A 10,476-nucleotide genomic window follows, 5' to 3' on the forward strand; every position below is an offset into this window, starting at 1 on the left:
CAAATCGGGAGCGATGAGCCTCTTGAAGCAACTCCTCCATAACCGGGTGAGCTTGAAGTACGCATAACCTATCTCGGAAATAAATAACACCCTCGTCATCTCGGGTGAACTTCATCTGCTGTCCGGAAGCTATCTGGCTGCCAATAAACTGTAAGCACCGATCACCGGCCTGGGCCTATCAGATCCTCGTCCTGATCGACGATTGAGTAACCATGGTAACCAGAATACCTTGCTTTGTCTGTCCCTACTCCTCAAGGCCCAACTCGGAGAAACCCTGAACCAAGTCCGTGAACAAAACTCGGTGACAAGCTAAAGTCCCTCTGGACTTTTCGGCTAAATGCATCAACAACCACATTAGCTTTCCCCGGGTGGTAGCTAATAGTATAGTCATAATCTTTCAGGAACTCCATCCATCTCCTCTATCGGAGATTGAGTTCCTTCTGAGTAAAAAGATATTTGAGACTCTTATGATCAGTGAGAATCTCAAATGTAATACCATAAAGATGATGCCACCAAATCTTCAAAACAAAAATAATGGCAGCCTGCTCCAAATCATGTACTGGGTAGTTCTTCTCATGCTCCTTCAACTAACGAGAAGCATAGGAGACTACCCTGTCGTGCTGCATCAAAACAGCGCCCAAACCCTGTAGAGAAGTGTCGATGTAGAGTATGAATCCGTCATCTCCAAAAGGCAAAACCAGAACTGGTGCCGACACTAATCTCCGCTTCAGCTCCTGGAAGTTGGTCTCGCAGGTTTCTGACCACATAAACTTCATGCCTTTCCTAGTCAGGCGTGTCAGTGGCATAGCAAGTGAGAGAAACCCTCGATGAATCATTTATAATATCCGGCCAATCCCAAGAAACTGCGGATCTCCTGAACTGATTTCAGCTGCTCCCAGCTGGTGACCGCCTCGATCTTCTGAGGGTCCATAGAGATATCTCGACTAGAAACCACATGTCCCAGAAAATCGACAAAGGATAGCCAGAAAGCACACTTGCTAAACTTCACATATAGATGATGTTGTCGAAGAGTCTCCAAGACTATGTGAAGATGTTGTGCATGTTCCTCCTTGGAACGCGAGTAGATCAAAATATCGTCGATAAAAATGATAATGAACTGATCTAGATACTCCAGGAAGACGCGGTTCATCAAATCCATAAATACCGTTAGAGTATTGGTAAGCCCAAATGACATTACCAAAAATTCATAATGTTTGTATCTGGTGTGGAATGCTGTCTCCTGAATATCAAAATCTTTGACCCTCGGCTGATGATATTTGGAACGCAGATTAATCTTAGAATACACTAATGTATCTCTGAGTTGATCAAACAAATCCTCGATCCGTGGTAAGGGGTACTTATTTCCGATGGTCATTGCATTCAGCTGTCTATAATCAATGCACAACCTCAGAGTACCGTCCTTTTTCTTGATGAACAATACAGGAGAACCCCACGGAGATACGCTAGGGTGAATAAATCCCCTGTCCAATAACTCCTGGAGTTGGACTTTTAGCTCGTCCAACTCTTTCGGTGTCATACAGTAAGGAGCTTTCGATGTTGGTGCGGTTCTCAGAATTAGCTCAATAGCAAACTCCAGTCGCCTTCAGGGAGGCAAGCCTGGTAGCTTATCTGGAAATACATCCGGATACTCTTGAATCACTAGAATGTCTGAGAGCTGAGATCTATTGCTGTCGTCAGCATTAATTAAAAACAATAGAAATCCCTGATAGCCATGTGACAGCAGGTTCTGAGCCTGAATCACAGAAATGGTCGATATACCGTCATCCCTGATGCCAGTGAAATCCCACAATGGTTGGTTCGGAGGTCAGAATGTGACTATCCTCGTCTGGCAATCAACTGTGGCATGATATGCTAACAGTCAATTCATGCCAAGGATAATGTCGAACTCGATCATTTTCAGTACCAATAAATCTACAATGAGTATATGGTTGTCGAATTCCAATGGGCATCCTCTGACCTCCTGAGTGGCGTCCAATGTATCACCGGACGGTAGGGAGATGGTCAGTCATTGCGGTCTAAGAATAGGTAGTCTACCAATCTCCCTCATAAATACCCAAGAAATAAAGAAATATGAACTACTAGTATCAATTAGTATATCACTAGAAAATGCATAAAGAAAATCGTATCGCAGAAAACGGATCCGTCGGCCCGCTGTGCATCCTCTCTAGTAACCGCGTGAATTTGTCCAATCTCTGGTGGGGGTGGAGGTGGTAGCACCGCCAGAGGTTGTTGCGCCTGAGTCAGAGTCTGAGCCTGCCACTGAGACGGTGCTGGATACTGAGCCAGAGATGGATATGAGGGCTGCGACTGATACTGGACCGGTGGCTGGGGTTGCGTCTGTTACTCAGCTAGTGACTGTGGCTGTAGTTGATACTGGACTAGTGGTTGAGGTTGCGACTGGTACTAGACCAGTGGATGGGGCTACAGCTAATACTACACCAGTGGCTGAGGCTGCGACTGATACTAAGGTCCCGAAACAGAACCCTACGATACCGTGTGAGCACTGGAGTGCTCATGTCCGTGCATGCCATATGCAGCTACTACAGGAGGGGTTGCCCTCTATTGGCGATGCGAAGACTGGGCTTTCTACCCCCCTCATTGAGTCCCGGTCTGACTGAACTATCCTCCCTGAACAGAAACCCCGGAAGCCACATGCTGAGCCTTCAGCGAACAATCTCAGCTCATGTGCCTAGGCAGTTTGCAATAATAGCAAACTGACTGTCCCACTCGGATGGAACAAAATAACCAACCATGCAGTTATATATATAACATCTATGATGAAGATTGTTTACATCTTATTCATCATAGCATTGCATGCATGCCGACGACTATGTCTCGCTTGTGGTTAAGAGCGTCATCAACCATTACTGCTCACTTAACCGCTTGGGGTATTGTGCTTGGAGTGAGTGCATCTTGTCCTATCGTGCCCAACTCACTTCATTCAGGGATAGTGGTAGATAGAGTTGTACGTAACAGAGACCCCGTTGCTATGTAGCTAGAAAACTACTTTATAAACTGTCCACTCACACCACTCAAGAGTAATGGTTGTTAGTAGTGTCATACAGTTGTCATTGTCTTGGCCTCTCGACTACACATGAGTCATGGTAGCTGAGGGATGGGCGAGAGTGACCATATTGTGCATATACATATAATATGTGTTTATGTATGCTATTGATTTATTGTATTCATATGTCTATGATATGCTACATATGATTGAGATATATCTGTTGCATTTACATTGACACTTACTTATTAGTAGTAGGTATATGTCATACATGATGCTCTTGTAGATACGAGCAGTACTATTATAGATCCTCCTTTGCACTTGCGTTTATTATGTGCTTGGCATGCACATAGTTTAGATATGGACACATATTATGGCATTTCGGCTATGCTTGTTGATCATTTCACTATGAGACTATATATCTTTGAACTTCTAGATATATTATGTTCATGCACTATCTTTCTTATACCTACTTAGTCATTTGGACTAACAACCCATTTGCACTTTTATTTCTCTATAACTGTGATAATATGAATCATGAATACAACCACAAGCTACTCACAAGCTATATTCATCAGCTCACACGGTTGGAACGTACACAACCACGCAGCTATATACATAGCCTACTCGGCTGGAACAAAATAATCACAACCACACAGTTGTATAATAAACAGCTCACATGACTGTACTAAAAATACAGCGCAAAACCATAGAAAAACTCATAAACCAAAATGACACACTATAGTCGGCTAGGCTTAACACAACAACCATCAGAAATATCAAAAGTAGTCACAAGGCCAAACACCAAGTCCACGACAACATTATTACAATGCCAAGTATATAAATCCAAAGAAAAACCATATATGCATAAAAAAAAAAGTAAGAGCGAAGTAAAAAAAAACGTCTTCTAATGTAATGTGGGACTAGCAGACAGGCATACTTCAAACGACTCCACAACATCTACCTGCTACATGAGGAAAAAGACAATACACATATACGGTGGTAAGTGTGGGTCACTCAGCGAGTAATAGATAAGATATTGCATGGTCTATATAAAATATGGAGATCAAAGTATACAGTCTCAGTAAAGAAATAAGAACATGGTTATATCAACATAGTCAATGCATCTAAACATAACTAGCAAAGTGAAAACACATATCCAATCTGGCTCTAACACATAAGATCATGATCGAAACTAACATAATAAATGCGCATACCCAGTCTAAAACTGACACGTATAATATAATGATTAGTAAACTCACTGAGAATCAGCAACAGATCTTCTTGCGACACCTGAGCAATAAAACTAACAACATATACATGTATAATAAATGACATGTATGCAACATGACAACCATATGCAACAATCATAGCTCAAACAAGTGCAACATAGCTCTACTAGATATGTATGCAAATATATCTCCATAGATGCACCGCACATCGATTATATGCAAATGCACATGCATACTCCATGGACACCCCCGCCACCTCTCCAGACACCATGACCCATGTATGGCCGAGAGGCTTGGGTCTGTAACAACTGTACTACCCTCCAGATACCGCTATAAAGCGGCTGAGGCGGACAGTTCGCTAAGTAGCTATCTAGCTACATAGCATCAGGGTCCCTGACTGCTCATATCTTTAGCCTCTGACTACTGTACTCTCCAGATACCACTACTCATGAGTGGCCGAGGCTGATAGAGTATAACATTGAGTGACCAAGTGAGCATGACAGGACTAGCTCCACTCCTAGCTATCACTCTCTCACAGTGGCCAAATGGACAGCTATAAATGACTGACAACCCGCTCAACCACAAGAGAGACATTTGATTGTCAACATACAGTGCAAATGATGGGCATGATGTAATAATCATGATACACCATCATCATAAATGCAGCACCCCAATCCATCATAAATACCTCCAGTACAATGAAACATCTAACACCTATATCCATAGGTATAGATAAATCTAACGGGTGTATGCTAAATATCAAATACCATAAATAGCAACACCAAACACGTACACACCCTACAATGTAGGTATAATCAACATGAAACCTCCAATAGTCATACCAGACACGTATATACATGACCATATAGGTATAATCAGCAAAAAAAACCTCCAATAATCAGACCAGCCACATAAGATCATCAAAATAAGCATTATCGATATGATTCCTCTAATAGTGCACATCAGACACATGTACACATAACATAGATACAATTAACATGGTTCCTCCAATAACAAACCCCGAACATGTGTACACACGCAACATGCGAATAGACAATCAACCAGATGACCCCTATAACACATACCAATCATGTGTACACTCAACTTCAAATGCATAATCAACATGTTAACTCAGTCAACAAGACGTATCCTACCATGCATACTATACATGTGAATATACAACAAAGTATAGATCTTCAAAGCTTAAGATTGTATATGAAATAAATAGATCATCTCAAAGGTCAAGTATAAGTATCAAGCAGGATAACAACACGGATAGATTTAAGGTAAAGCAACCTAATCTATCAAATAAAAGCAATCATACACTAAGTTCAAAGAACTAAAGAGGGCAAGGAAGAAATACCTGCCTTTAATTGTCGAACCGGCGACTGTAAAAACCCCAGCTTGAAGACCGTCGAGCGGCGACGTTAAACTCTAAAGTCGAACCGGCGACTATAAAAACCCCGGCTTGAAGACCGTCGAGCGGTGACGTTAAACTCTAGAGTCGAACCGACGACTATAAAAACCCCAGCCTGAAGACCGTCGAGCGGCGACGTTAACTCTAGAGTCGAACCGGCGACTATAAAAACCTCTGCCTGAAGACCTTCGAGCGACGATGTTAAACCTCCGTCTTATCGGATATTCTTTCTCCCCCGTTCGGAGTCGAACGATCTCCACTAGTCTCGGACCAGTTTCAGTTATTTCATCTCCCTCGTTCGAGATCGAGCAGTCATCACTATCAGATATTACATCTCCCTCATTTGGGGTCGAGCAGCCTTCACCGATCGTGTATCCGCACATCATATCTTCTATCTCTCCCATTCAGGATCGAGTGCTCTTTGCGAGCATCTATCTTCCCCGTTCGGGGTCGAGCTTATCAGAGCATTTATCTCCCCCGTTCGGGGTTGAGCGTTCGTCACTGGTCCCGGACCAGCTTCAGATATTTTATCTCCCCTGTTCAGGGTCGAGCGTTCGTCACTGGTCTCGGGCCTGCTTCAGATATTTTATCTCCCCCGTTCGGAGTCGAGCGTTCGTCACTGGTCTCGGACCAGCTTTAGATATTCTATCTTCCCCGTTCGGGGTCGAGCTTATCAGAGCATTTATCTCCCCCGTTCGGGGTCGAGTGTTCGTCACTGGTCTCGGACCAGCTTCAGATATTCTATCTTCCCCGTTCGGGGTTGAGCTTATCAGAGCATTTATCTCCCCCGTTTGGGGTCGAACGTTCGTCACTGGTCCCGGACCCGCTTCAAATATTTTATCTTCCCCGTTCGGGGTCGAGTGTTCGTCACTGGTCTCGGGCCAGCTTCAGATATTTTATCTCCCTCGTTCAGGGTTGAGCGTTCGTCACTGGTCTCGCACCAGCTTCAGATATTTTATCTCCCCCATTCGAGGTCGAGCGGTCGTCACTGGTCTCGGGCCAGCTTCAGATATGTTATCTCCCCTGTTCGGGGTTGAGTGATCGTCACTGGTCTCGGGCCAGTTTTCAAATATTCTATCTCTCTTGTTCGGGGTCGCACAGTCTGTGCGAGCATCTATTTCCCCCATTCGGCTCACGACCTTGGTTTCCAGGCACCTTCGACTCACATGGGTTACATTTTGGTTCACGGGCGATGCTCCCGTTCGGCTCACGAGTTTCATCTTTACGCAGTCAATTTCACGGGTTATGCTCCCGCTCAGTTTTTCAGGCTCCATGCCTGCCTAACTCTGATTTTCCTCTCGCTCGGTCTCCCGATCGCATTTTACGGCAATCCGATCGGCAGTTGATGACCGCTCGGTCGGCATTCTTTGGGCTGCCCATTCAGCACTCTCATAGTCATCCGATCGGTATCGCTCAGTCGTCTGTTCGGCCACATTTAAATTACTTGGTCAAACACTTGACATTCTCGTGACAGTCTAGTCAGTATCTTATGGTCGAGTGGCCGACATTTTCACAGTCGCCCGCTCGGCATAGTTCGCCCAACGTCTATCCACCCGATCGACATCCTTCTGATCACCCGGTCGGCATCTTCGCGATCGCGCGCTTGGCACCGTCCCACTCTGCACTACTCGATTGTCGAGTCAGCATCTTATGATCGATTGGTAGTCACATTTTCGGTCGCCCGTTCGACATCGCCCGCCCGTTCGCCCGGTTAGCATTTTATGATCGACTGGTTGTCACTTTTGTGGGCGCGCACTTGGCATCGCCCATTCGCTCGGTCTACTCGGCACCTCACATGTCGTTCGGTCGACTACCATTTTATTCGTCACTCACTTGACGTTGTGTCGCTCGCTCAGCATCAGTTCGGTTATCGACTTGGTCCGCTCGACACAATTACCATCTCATATGACACTATTACTATAGCGACCACTCGGGAGGCATTATACGAGGGGTTCGACGAATTGACTTCGATATGGAGAGTGATTCAGCCTCTGCGATAGACTGTCCAGTCAGTCGGACTCACGCCTCCTTCGACTAGACTTGAAGGGGAGGCTTGTGATCCGGATTTAGTGAGGGGCATGAAAGGAATTAAGGGAAAGCAGAGGGGTATTTTGGTCTTTTAGTGTGATTAGGTTTTGTGTTATAAGGTAGCACTGTTCATCTTGGATGGAGAGGGGGCACGATTGGGGTTGCTGGCTGCCGCCAAGGAGGTATTCTCCCTTTCTCGCACTCTTCGCCGGAGATCGCCGACCGCATCACTACAAAAAATAAGACATTTTGGGACGAATTTTGGGACGAATTTAAAAAAAAAATTCGTTGCAAAATTTTTTGGGACGAAATCAGGGACGAAAATATTTTCGTCCCAAAATCTTTGATGCCAACTTTTGGAACGAATTATGGTTTGTTGCAAATTCGGCAACGAATTTGGGGACAAAATTGGCGACGAATAAAATTTTCATCCCCAAATTCGTCGCAAAAAAGGAACGAATAATTTTTTGTTGCAAACTTAGCAACGAATTTGGGGATGAATTCAGTTCGGAGGAAATAATTTTTTGTTGCCAAATTTGTTCCTATTTTTGCAACAAATTTGGGGACGAATTCGGTGTCATATTATTTTTTGTTGCTAAGTTTGTCCCTAATATTGCAACGAATTTGGGGACGAATTCGGTGACAAATTTTTTTTTGTTGCCAAATTTGTCCCTAATTTTGCAACAAATAATAAATTTGTTGCAAAATTGGCAACGTATTTTGCAACAAAATTTGGCAATGACTTCAATATTCGTAGCCAAATTCGTTGATAATTTTCATAAGCATTTGCGACGAATTTGGGAACAAAAATACTAATTTAATTAATAAATAAATTTTCGTCCCAAAATTCTTCCCAGAATCTGGGACGAATTTTGGGACGAATTTTGTGGATTCATCCCAAAATTCGTCCCAAAATCTGGGACGAATTTTGTGGATTCATCCCAGAATTCGTCCCAAATTCTGGGACGAATCCACATATTCGTCCCAAATTCTGGGACGAATCCACATATTCGTCCCAGATTCTGGGACGAAAATAAATTTGTCGCAAAATTATTGAGGATTACGATAGAGTGGGAACAAATCGTTTTCGTCGCCAAATTCGTCCCTAATATTAAATTTTTTTTCCAAATTAAATTTCTTTCTATAATTCAATCCATAGATACATAAACACCAAATTTAAATAACATATTATATACATTCAACACATCCTAATTTCACATACAGGAGTAATAATTGAACTCGATCAACTCATAATTCAACAAACATAAAGATCTCAACAAATTTTACAAGATCTATCTTGTTCAAGCTTCTAGAAAATATTATAAAGTTCAACAATCAAATGTTATATAAATCCATCATCCATCCAAGGAGGTAAATAAACTAAGAATACATCAAGTCATCTTCGTCTGCCACAAAAGCTTTGCACTCCCTCAAATCTCTTTTGCCTACATAACAACAAACAAATAAACCAGATCATGTGTAACAAGAAAGATTATAAATATGATACGATATGCCCATGCAACAAGAAAGATTGGAAACAAGACATAACTGTGAAATTCCTTAAACATTCAAATAAATGCCCTATTTACCAACGATATGAACCATCCATGTCATAAAATTATAAGAAGTATCTTGAAGCTAAGTAAAAGTATCGTAAATATGATACAACCTAATAAAAATGGCACATCAAATTGTTATAATAATATCTATTTCACCATATCAATCAATAGCTACAAATATTCTATGTCCATGACACATGGAGAGCATGAAAGATATTCTTAAAATTTCCTAACATATGAAAATAGCTCAAATGAAGAAAACACAAACTAATTAAACTTAATTTTTTCGTGATACAAGTGTTTTAGTAATCATGGTTACTTGGTTGCTAGGTAAACTCTAATCATAATTTGCAATTTGAACTAATAATACAATAGTAACAAATTTCAATAAATTAAAAGCAATTAAAAAAAAAATAAATAAATAAAATTAAAAGTTTAACATGTTACTTAATACTTACTTTTTTCTCGGACCTTTAGTTCGCCTTACCAACCCTGTTAAAAATAAATTGACAATATTAATTAAAATAAAAATTAGAAAAGTTAACAAGCCATTGATTAATGTGTAAAACAGTAAACATGAGACAAATAATCATCATACATAATTATGGGAAATTTTTTTAAATAAGCTAACAAAACTTACCCATCATCAAAAATCAAAGTCCTCATTGTGATTATCATCATCCTCCTCCTCCGCCTCCTCTTCCTCATTCTGCATTATACCTGAATTCTTGTTATACATCCAACTTTGCTCATTCTGCATTTTAACTGAATTCAGCTATTTAGTTAAACATTATTAAAAGAGATAAATCTTATCATTGAAGACGAAACAACAAAGAACAGCTTATCAAAAAGAAGAAACGCAATTAATCAACTATAAAATAACTATTTAAAGCTAACTTTATATACAGATCATTAAATGCATATTAATGAACTTACGAATACCGAAAAGAGGTGAACAAATACAGTTGTCTTCAACTACACTGAGATCACGCCAAATTGAGACCTGCACAAACAACATTATCAATTATTATAGTATTAATCTAACAATTTTAATAGAGTTGAAGCAATTGTAATTAAATTGAAATAATAATATTTTAATGGAACAAAATTTGGAAAAAACAAAATTACTCTCTATATTAGAGCAATTGTGGATCAGAATTGACATTTTTTAGATGAAAAATAAAATATTTTGATAAGGATGTTTTCGAGATAAAA

The 10,476-nt window shown here is 41.2% G+C and overlaps 1 long non-coding RNA gene across 1 annotated transcript; it reads right to left on the minus strand.

Moving 5' to 3' along the window:
- Positions 1-9,719: 9,719 nt before the first annotated feature.
- LOC121993854 lies at positions 9,720-10,262 on the minus strand. The gene is made up of 3 exons (XR_006115442.1): positions 10,204-10,262; positions 9,902-10,026; positions 9,720-9,753 (listed from the first exon to the last, which is right to left on the minus strand). It is a non-coding gene; the product is annotated as an uncharacterized LOC121993854 (long non-coding RNA).
- Between the last annotated feature and the right edge of the window lie 214 nt (positions 10,263-10,476).

Source organism: Zingiber officinale, chromosome 6A, assembly GCF_018446385.1.
Source record: "Zingiber officinale cultivar Zhangliang chromosome 6A, Zo_v1.1, whole genome shotgun sequence".
Taxonomy (NCBI): Eukaryota; Viridiplantae; Streptophyta; class Magnoliopsida; order Zingiberales; family Zingiberaceae; genus Zingiber; species Zingiber officinale.